The following is a 12,080-nucleotide window of genomic DNA, read 5'->3' on the forward strand; positions in this document are numbered from 1 at the left end:
GTAGTTTTTTCCACTATTTTATCTTCCAGGTGAGTTATCCGTTCTTTTGCTTCAGTTATTCTGCTATTGATCCCTTCTAGAGCAGTTTTAGTTTCATTTATTGTTTTGTTCGTCACTGTTTGTTTGTTCTTTAGTTCTTTTCAGTCTTTGTTAAAGGTTCCTTGTATTTTCTCCATTGTATTCCCATGATTTTGGATCATCTTTACTATCATTATTCTGAATTCTTTTTCAGTTAGACTCCTATTTCCTCTTCTTTTTTCAGGTCTGGTGAGTTTTTGCATTGCTCCTTCATCTGCTGTGTGGTTCTGTGTCTTCTCATTTTGCTTAACTTACATTGATTGGGGTCTCCTTTTCACAGGCTACAGGTTCATAGTTCCTGTTGTTTTTGGTGTCTGTCCCCAGTGTCTAAGGTTGGTTCAGTGGGTTGTGTAGGCTTCCTGGTGGAGGGGACTAGTGCCTGTGTTCTGGTGGATGACACTGGATCTTGTCTTTCTGATGGGCAGGTCCATGTCTGGTGGTGTGTTTTGGGGTGTCTGTGGCCTTATTATGGTTTTAGGCAGCCTCTCTGCTAATGGACGGGTTTGTGTTCCTGTCTTGGTAGTTGTTTGGCATAGGGTGTCCAGCACTGTAGCTTGCTGGTCGTTGAGTGGAGCTGGGTCTTGGCGCTGAGATGGAGATCTCTGGGAGATTTTTGCCGTTTGATGTTACATGGAGCTGGGAGGTCTTTTGTGGAGCAGTGTACTGAACTTGGCTTTCCCACCTCAGAGGCACAGCCCTGATGCCTGGCTGGAGTACCAAGAGCCTGTCATCCACACAGCTCAGAATAAAAGGGAGAAAAAAGGGGAAGAAAGAAAGCAGAAGATAAAATTTAAAAAGGAAAATAAAATAAAGTTATAAAAATAAAGAATAATTATTAAAACAATTATTTTAAAAAATTAATAAAAATTTTTTTAACGAAAGAAAGAAGAGAGCAACCAAACCAAGAAACAAATCCACCAATGATAACAGTGCTAAAAACTATAATAAAGGGGCTTCCCTGGTGGCGAAGTGGTTGAGAGTTCTCCTGCCGATGCAGGGGACACGGGTTCGTGCCCCGGTCCAGGAAGATCCCACATGCCGTGGAGCGGCTAGGCCCGTGAGCCATGGCTGCTGAGCCAGTGCGTCCGGAGCTTGTGCTCCATAATGGGAGAGGCCACAAAAGTGAGAGGCCTGCGTACCGCAAAAATATAATAATAATAACATAAAAAAATTTAAAAACCTATAATAAAAATAAAATACAGAGAGAACCCTAGAACTGATGGTAAAAGCAAAGCTGTACTGACAAAAACACACACAGAAGCATACACATACGCACTCACAAAAAGAGAAAAAGGGAATAATATATGTATATCATTGCTCCCAAAGTCCACCTCCTCAATTTGGGATGATTCATTGTCTATTCAGGTATTCCACAGATGCATGGTACATCAAGTTGATTGTGGAGATTTAATCCGCTGCTCCTGCGGCTGCTGGGAGAAATTTCCCTTTGTCTCTTTGTTCACACAACTCCTGGGGTTCATCTTTGGACTCGGACTCACCTCTTCGTGTAGCCCTCCTGAGGGCGTCTGTTTTTTTTCAGACAGGACAGGGTTAAAGCAGCAGCTTATTCTGGGGCTCTGGCTCACTCAGGTTTCGGGGAGGGAGGGGTTCGGAGTTCGGGGCAAGCCTGCGGCGGCAGAGGCCTGTATGACGTTGAACCAGCCTGAGGCACCATGTGTTCTCCTAGGCACTTTGTCCCTGGATCACGGGACCCTGGCAGTGGCGGGCTCCACAGGCTCCTGGGAGGGGAGTTGTAGATAGTGCCCTGTGCTTGCACACAGGCTTCTTGGTGGCGGCAGCATCAGCCTCAGCGTCTCATGCCCGTATCTGGGGTCCGCACTGGTAGCCGCGGCTCGCCCCCGTCTCTGGAGCTCCTTTAAGCGGCACTCTTAATCCCCTCTCCTTGCGCACCAGGAAACAAAGACGCAAGAAAAAGTCTCTTGCCTCTACGGCAGCTCCAGACATTTTCCCGGACTCCCTCCCGGCTAGCCATGGTGCACTAGACCCCTTCAGGCTGTGTTCCCGCAGCCAACCGCAGTCCTCTCCCTGGGATCTGACCAAAGCCGGAGCCTCAGCTCCCAGCCCCCACCAGTCCTGGCGGGTGAGCAGGCAAGCCTCTCGGGCTGGTGAGTGCTGGTCGGCACTGATCCTCCGTGCGGGAATCCCTCCACTTTGCCCTCCACACCCCTGTTGCTGTGCTCTCTTCTGTGCCTCCAAAGTTCGCCCCCCCAACCCTGTCCACTTCCGTCTCTACCCGAAAAGGGGCTTCCTAGTGTGTGGAACCTTTTCCTCCATCACAGCTCCCTCCTACTGGTGCAGGTCCCATCCGTATCCTTTTGTCTCTGTTTTTTCTCTTTTGTTTTGCCCTACCCAATTACGTGGGGAGTTTCTTGCCTTTTGTAGGTCTGAGGTCTTCTGCCAGCGTTCAGTAGGTGTTCTGTAGGAGTTATTCCACATGTAGATGTATTTCTGATGTATTTGTGGGGAGTAAGGTGATCTCCACATCTTACTCTTCCACCATCTTTAAGCTCCCCTCTCCGTGACTCTGTTTAATTGTTTGAGGACCTGCCAGACCATTTTCCAAAGTGGCTGCACCATTTTATATTGTCACCAGTAGTGTATAAGGCTTCTGATTCCTCCACCAGCTTGCCAACACTTGTATTATCTGACTTTTTGATTCTAGCCGTCCTTCTGAGTGTAGAGTGATATCCCATTGTGGTTTTGATTTCCTGATGACTGATTTTCTTTTTTAAAATTAATTAATTTATTATTTATTTTTGGCCGTGTTGGGTCTTTGTTGCTGCACGTGGGCTTTCTGTACTTGTGGCACACAAGGGCTACTGTTCATTGCGGTGTGCGGGCTTCTCATTGTGGTGGCTTCTCTTGTTGCAGACAACCCACTGAACGGGTTCTAGACACTTGGGCTTCAGTAGTTGTGGCACGTGGGCTCAGTAGTTGTGGCTCGGGAGCTCTAGAGCACAGGCTCAGTAGTTGCGGCGCACAGGCTGAGTTGCTCTGTGGCATGTGGGATCTTCCCGGAGCAGGGCTCGAACCCCTGTTCCCTGCATTGGCAGGTGCATTCTTAACCACTGCACCAGCAGGGAAGTCCCAAAGACTGATTTTCTTGACAACTAATGGTATTGAGCATTTTTTCATAATGCCTGTTGGCGATTTGTATGTATTTTTTGGAGGAATGTCTGTTTAGATCGTTTGCCCAATTTTTAATTGTTTTTTAAATTATTAAGTCATAAGAGTCCTTTATATATTCTAGATGCAGGTCTGTGATCAGATATATGACTTGCAAATATTTTCTCCCATTCTGTGGGGTTTTTCCTTTTCTCAGTAGTATCCTTTGAAGAACTTTTTTTTTTTAACTTTTATGAGGTACAATTTATCTATTTTTCTTTTTTTGTTCCTGCTTCTGGTATCATATCTAATAACTGCCAACCCAAAGTCATAAAGGTTTACTCCTATGTTTTCTTCTAAAGAGTTTTATAGTTTTAGTTCTTACGTGTAGGTCTTTGGTCCATTTTGAGTTAACTTTTGTATGTGGTATGAAGTATGGTCCAGTTTCATTATTTTCCATGTTGCTATACAGATCCATTTTTTTTGGAAAAGCTATTCTTGGGAATTCCATGGTGGTCCATTGGTTGGAACTCTGTGCTTTCACTTCTGAGGTTGCGGGTTTAATCCCTGGTCAGGGAACTAAGATCCCAAAAGCCATGTGGCACAGCCAAAAAGAAAAGAAAATAAGTTATTCTTTCCCCATTGGATGGTCTTTGTCTCCTTGTGGAAAATTGTTGACCATAGACACATGGTTTTACTTCAGGAAATGTTAGTCTCCAAATGTGTTCTATTTCTTCTTTTTGTGTGTGTGTGTGTGTGTGCTCTTCTTTTTCAAGATTGTTTTGGCTATTCTGGATCCCTTGAATTTCCACATGAATTTTAGGATCAGCCTGTTAGTTTCTGAAAAAAGAAAAAAGCCAGCTGGGATTTTGGTAGGGATTCTGTTGAATATATAGATCATTTTGAGGGGTATTGCTATTTTAACAATGTCAAGCCTTCTAATCCATGAACATGGAATATTTTTCCATTTATTTACATCTTCCTTAATTTCTTTCAATGATGTTTTAAAGTTTTCAGTGTACAAGTCCTGCACTTCTTTAATTTAATCCTAAATAGTTTATTTTTGATGGTATTATAAATGGAATTGTTTTCTTAATCTTATTCTCACTTTGCTCATGGCTATTGTATAGAAATAGAATTGATTTTTGTACATTAATATTATTAAACTTCTTTATTAGTTCTAATGGTATTTTACTGGAATCCCTAGGAATTTTATTTACAAGATCACATTGTGTATTAATAGTTTCACTACTTCTTTTCCAGTCTTGATGTTTATTATTTCTTTTTCTTGCCTAATTTCTTTAGGTAGAACTTACAGTACAGTGTTGAATAGCAATGGTAGGGGTGGGCATACGTGTCTCTTTCTTCATCTTAGAGGGAAAGAATCCAGTCTTTCACCATTAAGTATGTTTTTAGCTGTGTTTTTTTCATAGATGCCCTTTATCTGGTTGAGGAAGTTCCCTTCCACTCCTAGTTTGTTAATTGTTTTTATCATGACAGTGTTTTATCAGGTTTATTGGATTCTGTCAAATGCTTTCCACCTCTATTGAGATCATCATGTAGTCTCTGTTTTGTTGATATGGTGTATTATATTAATTGGTTTTCACTTGTTAAAGCAACCTTACATTCCTGGAAAAAATCCCACTTGATCACATTGTATAATTCTTTTATATGTTGCTGGATGCAGAATACTAGTATTTTGTTGGGTATTTTTGTGTCTATATTCATAAGAGACATTTGTCTAATTTTCTTGTGATGTTTTTGTCTGGTTTTGGTGTCATAGTAATCCTGGCCTTCTAGCATAAGTTGTGAAATGTTCCATCCCCTTCAATTTCTGAAAGAATTAGTAAATACTTAGCATTAATTATTCTTTAAATGTTTGCTCCAATCCTGTGGTGAAGCTGTATAGGCCTGGCCTTTTCTTTTTCTGTAGTTTTTTTTTAATATTTATTTATTTATTTTGGCTGTGCCAGGTCTTAGTTGTGGCATGTGGGATCTTTTACTTGTGGCATGCGGAATCTTTAGTTGCGGCATGTAGGCTCATAGTTGTGGCATGCAGACTTCTTCATTGTGGCATGCGAACTCTTAGTTGCGGCATGTGTGTGGGATCTAGTTCCCAAACCAGGGATCAAACCCAGGCCCCCTGCATTGGGAGTGTGGAGTCTTACCCACTGGACCACTAGGGAAGTCCCTGTAGTTTTTAAAATTACTAATTCAATATCTTCCTTCATTATACATCTATACAGATTGTCTGTTTCTTCTTGAGTCAGTTTCAGTAGTTTGTCTTTCTAGGAAATTGTTCATTTTATCCAGATTGTCCAATTTATTGGCATACTTTTTTTTTTTTTTCTCTGTATGCGGGCCTCTCACTGTTGTGGCCTCTCCCGTTGTGGAGCACAGGCTCCGGACACGCAGGCCCAGCGGCCATGGCTCACTGGCCCAGCCGCTCCGCGGCATGTGGGATCCTCCCAGACCGGGGCATGAACCCGCGTCCCCTGCACCGGCAGGCAGACTCTCAGCCACTGCGCCACCAGGGAAGCCCTTTGGCATACATTTTTCATTGCATTCCTTTGTAATCCTTTTTATTTCTCTAAGGTTGGTAATGATGTCTCTTTTTTTATTTCTGATTCTAGCAGTGAGGCTTCTCTCCTTTTTTTCTTAGTCAATCTAGCTAAAGTTTTGTCAATTTTGTTCGTCTTTTTAAAGAATCAGCTTCTGATTTCATTAATTTTCTCTATTGTTTTCTTATTCTCTCATTCATTTCCACTCCAGTCTTTATTATTCTCTACCTTCTACTTCTTTGGGTTTAGTTTGCTCTTAACTAATGTGGAGGGTTATATTATTGATTTGAAATCAATTTTTCCTTCTTTTTTTTAAGTTTCATTTTATTTTTTTCCAGGTTTATTGAGGTATAATTAACATACAGCACTATATAAGTTTAAGGTGTACAGCATATTTTCTGTAAAGATATAATTAATTATATGTTTACCAATATAATTATATGTTTATGGATATAATTTTCCATCTAAGCACTTCAGCTGCATCCCATTAGTTTTATTATATTGTGTCTTCATTTTCTTTCATTTTCAAAATATTTTCTAATTTCTCTTTTGTTTTTTCACCCATTGGTTGTTTAAAAGTGTCTTGTTTACTTTCAGTATATTTGTGAGTTTCCCAATTTCTTTTTTCTTATTCTAATTTCATTCCACTGTGGTCACAGAACATACATTGTATCATTTTATATTTTGAAATTTATGGAGGTTTATTTTATGACCTAGCATATCATTAATTCTAGAGAATATTCTATATGCATTTGAGAAGAATGTCTATTCTGCTGCTGTTGAGTGTTCTCTAAAGGTCTGGTAGTTCTAGTTGGCTTATAGTGTTTTTCAAGACATGTTTCCTTCTTGATCTTCTAATTGTTCTAAGTATAATTCAATTTAATAAAGTTCAAGAACACCCAACTATATCAATAATTGCATTAAATATAAATGGCCTAAATCAGAGGTCAGGACACGTTTCTTAAAGACCCAATAGTAAATATTTTCAGCTAACAGGCCGTAGGGTCTCAGGCACAACTACTCAACTTTGCCATTATAGGCAGGAAAATAGACATAGATAATATTTAAACAAATGAACATGACTGGGTTCCCAGAAAACTTTATTGCCAAACAAGCTGCCAGCCCATAGATTGTAGTTTGCTCACCCCTGGTCTAAACACACCCATTAAAAGATCAAGAAAAGAAATAAAGAATGTCAGATTGGCTAAAAAATCAACACCCAACTACATGCTGTCTATAAGAAACCCACTTATATATGAATACATAGATAGGTTAAAAATAAAAGGAATTGAAAAAGGTACACTATGCAAACACTAATCCAAAGAAAGCTGGAATGGCTATATAAATATCAGAGGAGACACTTTAAAACAAGGAATATTACTAAGGATAAAGAGGGATATAATGAAAAAGTGGTCAGTTAAACGTGACAACATAACTATACTAAATTTGTAATGTACCAAACAACAGAGCTTCAAAATACATGAAACAAAAACTGATAGAACTGAAAGGAGGAATAGACAAATCCACCCTATGGTTGGAGACTCCAGTACAGGAATCAATAGAATAAGTCAACAGATACTCAACAAGGATATAGAAGACATAACTAACACTATCAACCAACTTGATCTAATTGACATTTATAGAATGCTCTACCCAACACCACCAGAATACACATTTATTTTCAAATGCAGGTGGATCATTCAACATAGACCATATTCTGAACCATAAAACAAACCTGAAAAGAGTTAAAAGTATTGAAATCATGCAAAGTATTTTCTCTTACCATAATGGAATTAAATGATAAATCTATAAAATATATGTAAAATATATTTTACAGTTATATTTTTCCAAATATATATTTGGAAATTAAACAACGTACTTCTAGTTGATATAGAGGGAACATATATCAACATATTAAAGGCCATTTATGACTAACTCACAGCTACCATCATACTCAATGGTGAAATACTGAAAGTCTTTCCTCTGAGATCAGGAAGAAGACAAGGATGCCCTCTCTTGCTACTTATATTTAACATAGCAACGGAAGTTCTAGCCACTGCAATCAGACAAGACAAAGAAATAAAGTGCATCCAAATTGGAAGGGAAGAAATAAAACTCTTATTTCCAGATGACATGATACTGTATATAAGAAACCCTAAAGTCTCCACCAAAAAAGTATTGGAACTAATAAATGAATTCAGTAAAGTTGCAAGATACAAGATTAATATACAGAAATTTGTTGCTTTTCTATACACTAATAATGGACTATCAGAAAGATAAAGCAAGAAAACAATCGTGAATAAAATCACATCAAAAAGAATAAAATACCTAGGAAACTTAACCAAGGAGGTGAAAGGCCTATACTCTGAAAACTATAAAACATTGATGAAGGAATTTGAAAATGATACAAAGAAATGGAAAGATATCCCATGTTCTTGGATTGGGGGAATTAATATTGTTTAAAATGTCCATACTACCCAAAGTGATCTACAGATTTAAGGCAATCCTTATCAAAATACCCATGACATTTTTCACAGAACTTGAACAAATAATCCTAAAATTTTTATGGAACCACAAGAGACCCCAAACTGCCAAAGAAATCTTGAGAAAAAAGAACAAAGCTGGGGTATCATGCTCCCTGACTTCAGACTGTACTACAAAGCTACTGATACTCAACAAGTGTATAGAAGACATAAATGACACTATCAACCAACTTGATCTAATGGATATTTACAGAATGCTCTACCCAACAACACCAGAATACACGTTTATTGTAATCAAAACAACATGGTACTGGCAAAAAAATAGACACATAGATCAATGGAACAGAATAGAGAACCCAGAAATAAACGCATGCACCTACGGTCAGTTGATCTATGACAAAGGAGGCAAGAATATACAATGGAGAAAAGACAGTCTCTTCAATAAGTGGTGCTGGGAAAACTGTACAGCCACATGTAAAAGAATGAGATAAGAACATTTCCTCACACCATACACAAAAATAAACTAAAAATGGATTAAAGACCTAAGTGTAAGACCTGAAACCATAAAACTTCTAGAAGAGACCATAGGCAGAACACTCTTTGACATAAATCATAGCAATATTTTTTGGATCTGTCTCCTACAGCAAAAGAAATAAAAGCAAAATAAACAAATGGGACCTAATTAAACATAAAAACTTTTGCACAGCAAAGGAAACCATTGACAAAATGAAGAGACAAACTATGGAATGGGAGAAAATATTTGCAAATGATATGATCAATAAGGGGTTAATATCCAGAATATATAAAGAGCTCATACAACTTAGCATCAAGGAAAAAACCAACAACCCAAGTAAAAATGGGCAGAAGGGCTTCCCTGGTGGTGCAGTGGTTGGGAGTCCGCCTGCCGATGCAGGGGATGCGGGTTCGTGTCCCGGTCTGGGAGGATCCCGCATGCTGCAGAGCGGCTGGGCCCGTGAGTCATGGCCGCTGAGCCTGCGTATCTGGGGCCTGTGCTCTGCGATGGGAGAGGCCTCAGCGGTGGGAGGCCCACGTACTGCAAAAAAAAAAAAGGGCAGAAGTCCTAAATAGACATTTTTCCCAAGAAGACATACAGATGGCTAACAGGCACGTGAAAAGATGCTCAACATCACTAATCTTTAGAGAAATGCAAATCAAAACCACAGTGAGATATCATCTCACACCTGTTAGAATGTCTACAAATAACAAATGGTGGGGATGTGGAGAAAATGGAACCCTTGTACAATGTTGGTGGGGATGTAAATTGGTGCAGCCACTATGGAAAACAGTATAAGGTTCCTCAAAAACCTAAAAATAGAACTACCATGTGATCATGCAATTCCCTCCTGGGTATATATCTGCAAAAACGGAAGACAGTAATTCAAAAAGATACATGCAACCCAATGTTCATAGCAGGATTATTTACAATAGCAAAGATATGGAAGCAACCTAAGTGTCTATCAACAGATGAATGGGTAAAGAAGATGTGGTGTAATATATAAAATGAAATATTACTCGGCCATAAAAAAAGAATGAAATTCTGCCATTTGCAACAACTTGGATGGACTTAGAGAATATTACCCTTAGTGAAATAAGTAAGACCGAGAAAGACAAATACTCTATGTTATCCCTTATATGTGAAATCTAAAAAATGAAACAAACCAATGTACATAACAAAGCAGAAACAGATTCACAGATACAGAGGACAAACTAGTGGTTGCCACTGGGGAGAGTGAAGCAGGGAGGGGGCAGGACAGGAGTATGGGATTAAGAGATAGAAACTACTATGTATAAAATAGATAAGCAACAAGGATATATTGTACAGCACAGTGAAATTTAGCCACTTTTGTAATAACTTTAAACTGAGTGTAAGCTATAAAAATATTGAATCACTATGTTGTATACTCAAAACTAATACAATATTGTAAATCAACTATACTTCAGTTTATAAAACATACTTTTAAATAATCAAATGGGTCGAAGAGAAATTTGCAGGGAAATTAGAAATAGTTTGAATGGAAGTAAATGAAAACACAGCATATAAAAATTTGGAGGGGGCTTCCCTGGTGGCGCAGTGGTTGAGAGTCCACCTGCCGATGCAGGGGACACGGGGTCGTGCCCCATTCTGGGATGATCCCACATGCCGTGGAGCAGCTAGACCCGTGAGCCATGGCCGCTGAGCCTGCGCGTCCGGAGCCTGTGCTCCACAACAGGAGAGGCCACAACAGTGAGAGGCCCGCATACCGCAAAAAAACAAAACAAAACAAATTTGGAGGATACAGCTAAAGCACTGTTTAGACAAAACTTTGTAGAAATAAATGCCTCTATTAGAAAAAGAAAGTTCTTAAATAAGCCTCCACCTTAGGGAAAAAATTAGCAAATTGAACCAAATCAAGCAGAATGAAAGGAATAATATAAGAGCAGAAGTCAATAAGATTTAAAACAGAAAATAATAGATAAAATTGATGAAACCAAAAGCTGTATTATTGTTTTTGTTTGAAAAGATCAGTGCAGTTGAGAAAACTCTAGCCAGGCAGATCAAGACACAAATTAACAATATCAAGAATGATAGTGTAGACATCACTACAGATGCTACAGACATTAAAAAAAAGATAACAAGGGAATATTCTGAAGAAATTTCTGCCCATTAATTTGAAGGGTAAGATGAGATTGACAAATTCCTTGAAAGTCAAACTACCAAAGCTCCTGCAAAAAGAAATAGATAACCTGAATTGTCCTATACCCATTGAATTCACAGTTTAAAATCTAGCAAAACATGAAAAGGATAATAGATTATAACCAAGTAAGTTTTATCCTGGGTTCAGCATTGTAAACTCAATCATTTAATTCACCATATCAACAGATTAAGTGACAAGACTCAACATCCATTTATTATAGAAACTTTCAGCTAAACAGGAATAGTAGGGAAGTTCCTCAAGCTGATAAAGACCATCCACAAAAATGAAACCTACAGCTAATGTCATTTTTAATGATGAAAGACTGAATGCTTTCCCTCTAAGGACATAAACAAGTCACGGATGTCTACTCTCACCACTCCTGGTCGTCATCATCCTGGTGGTCCTAGCCAATGCAATAAGGCAAGCGAAAGAGTGGGAAAAGACATATATAGAGTGAAAAAGATCAAATAAAACTATCTGTATTTGCAGAGGACACATGATTCTCTATATAGAAAGTCCAAAGAATCTACCAAAAAGTTATGTGAACTAATAAATGAGTTAAGCAAGTCACAGTATACAGGTCAATATTCAAAAGTTGATCATAGTTCTACATGCTATCACTGAAGTTCAGTAACAAAAAATACCCATCAATAGTGATAGAAGTCAAAATAGTTGTTAACTCTGCAAAGGTGGTATTGACTGGAAAGGAGCACGAGTGTTGGAAGTGTTCTATATCATGATCTGGGTAGTGGTTATATGGGTTTGAACATATATAAAAATTCATCACCCTGTTTGTTTAAGATTAATGCACTTCACTCAGTTTATTGTATGTATGCTATACCTCCAAACTTTTGAAAACGTTCAGTCTAACAAGGGTGATTGGAAACCATCTCACATAGTATGGTAGATGCCACCTGATACAAGATTCTGCCCATGGCGATAACCAAGAAATATTGTTGACTGACTAAATGAAGCAGTTTGGAAATTTCCCCTTGCTTTGTTTAAAATAAAACCACAGTTGGTTTATATTGCACTGTATTTTCTGGTTAACTCAGTCATTAAAGTAAGGGAGGTAAACGTATTTGAATTAGATAGCAACAAGACTTTTCCAGGCTATTTAGGAATATCATGGTAAT

At 38.7% G+C, this 12,080-nt stretch overlaps 1 protein-coding gene across 1 annotated transcript in view; it reads left to right on the forward strand.

Moving 5' to 3' along the window:
- Positions 1-12,080, forward strand: part of TEX11 (testis expressed 11) — a 358,382-nt gene that overhangs the window by 310,777 nt on the left and 35,525 nt on the right. The gene's annotated exons all lie outside the window — the stretch shown is intronic.

This window comes from Lipotes vexillifer, unplaced genomic scaffold (genome assembly GCF_000442215.2).
Source record: "Lipotes vexillifer unplaced genomic scaffold, Lipotes_vexillifer_v1.1 scaffold926, whole genome shotgun sequence".
Lineage (NCBI taxonomy): Eukaryota > Metazoa > Chordata > Mammalia > Artiodactyla > Lipotidae > Lipotes > Lipotes vexillifer.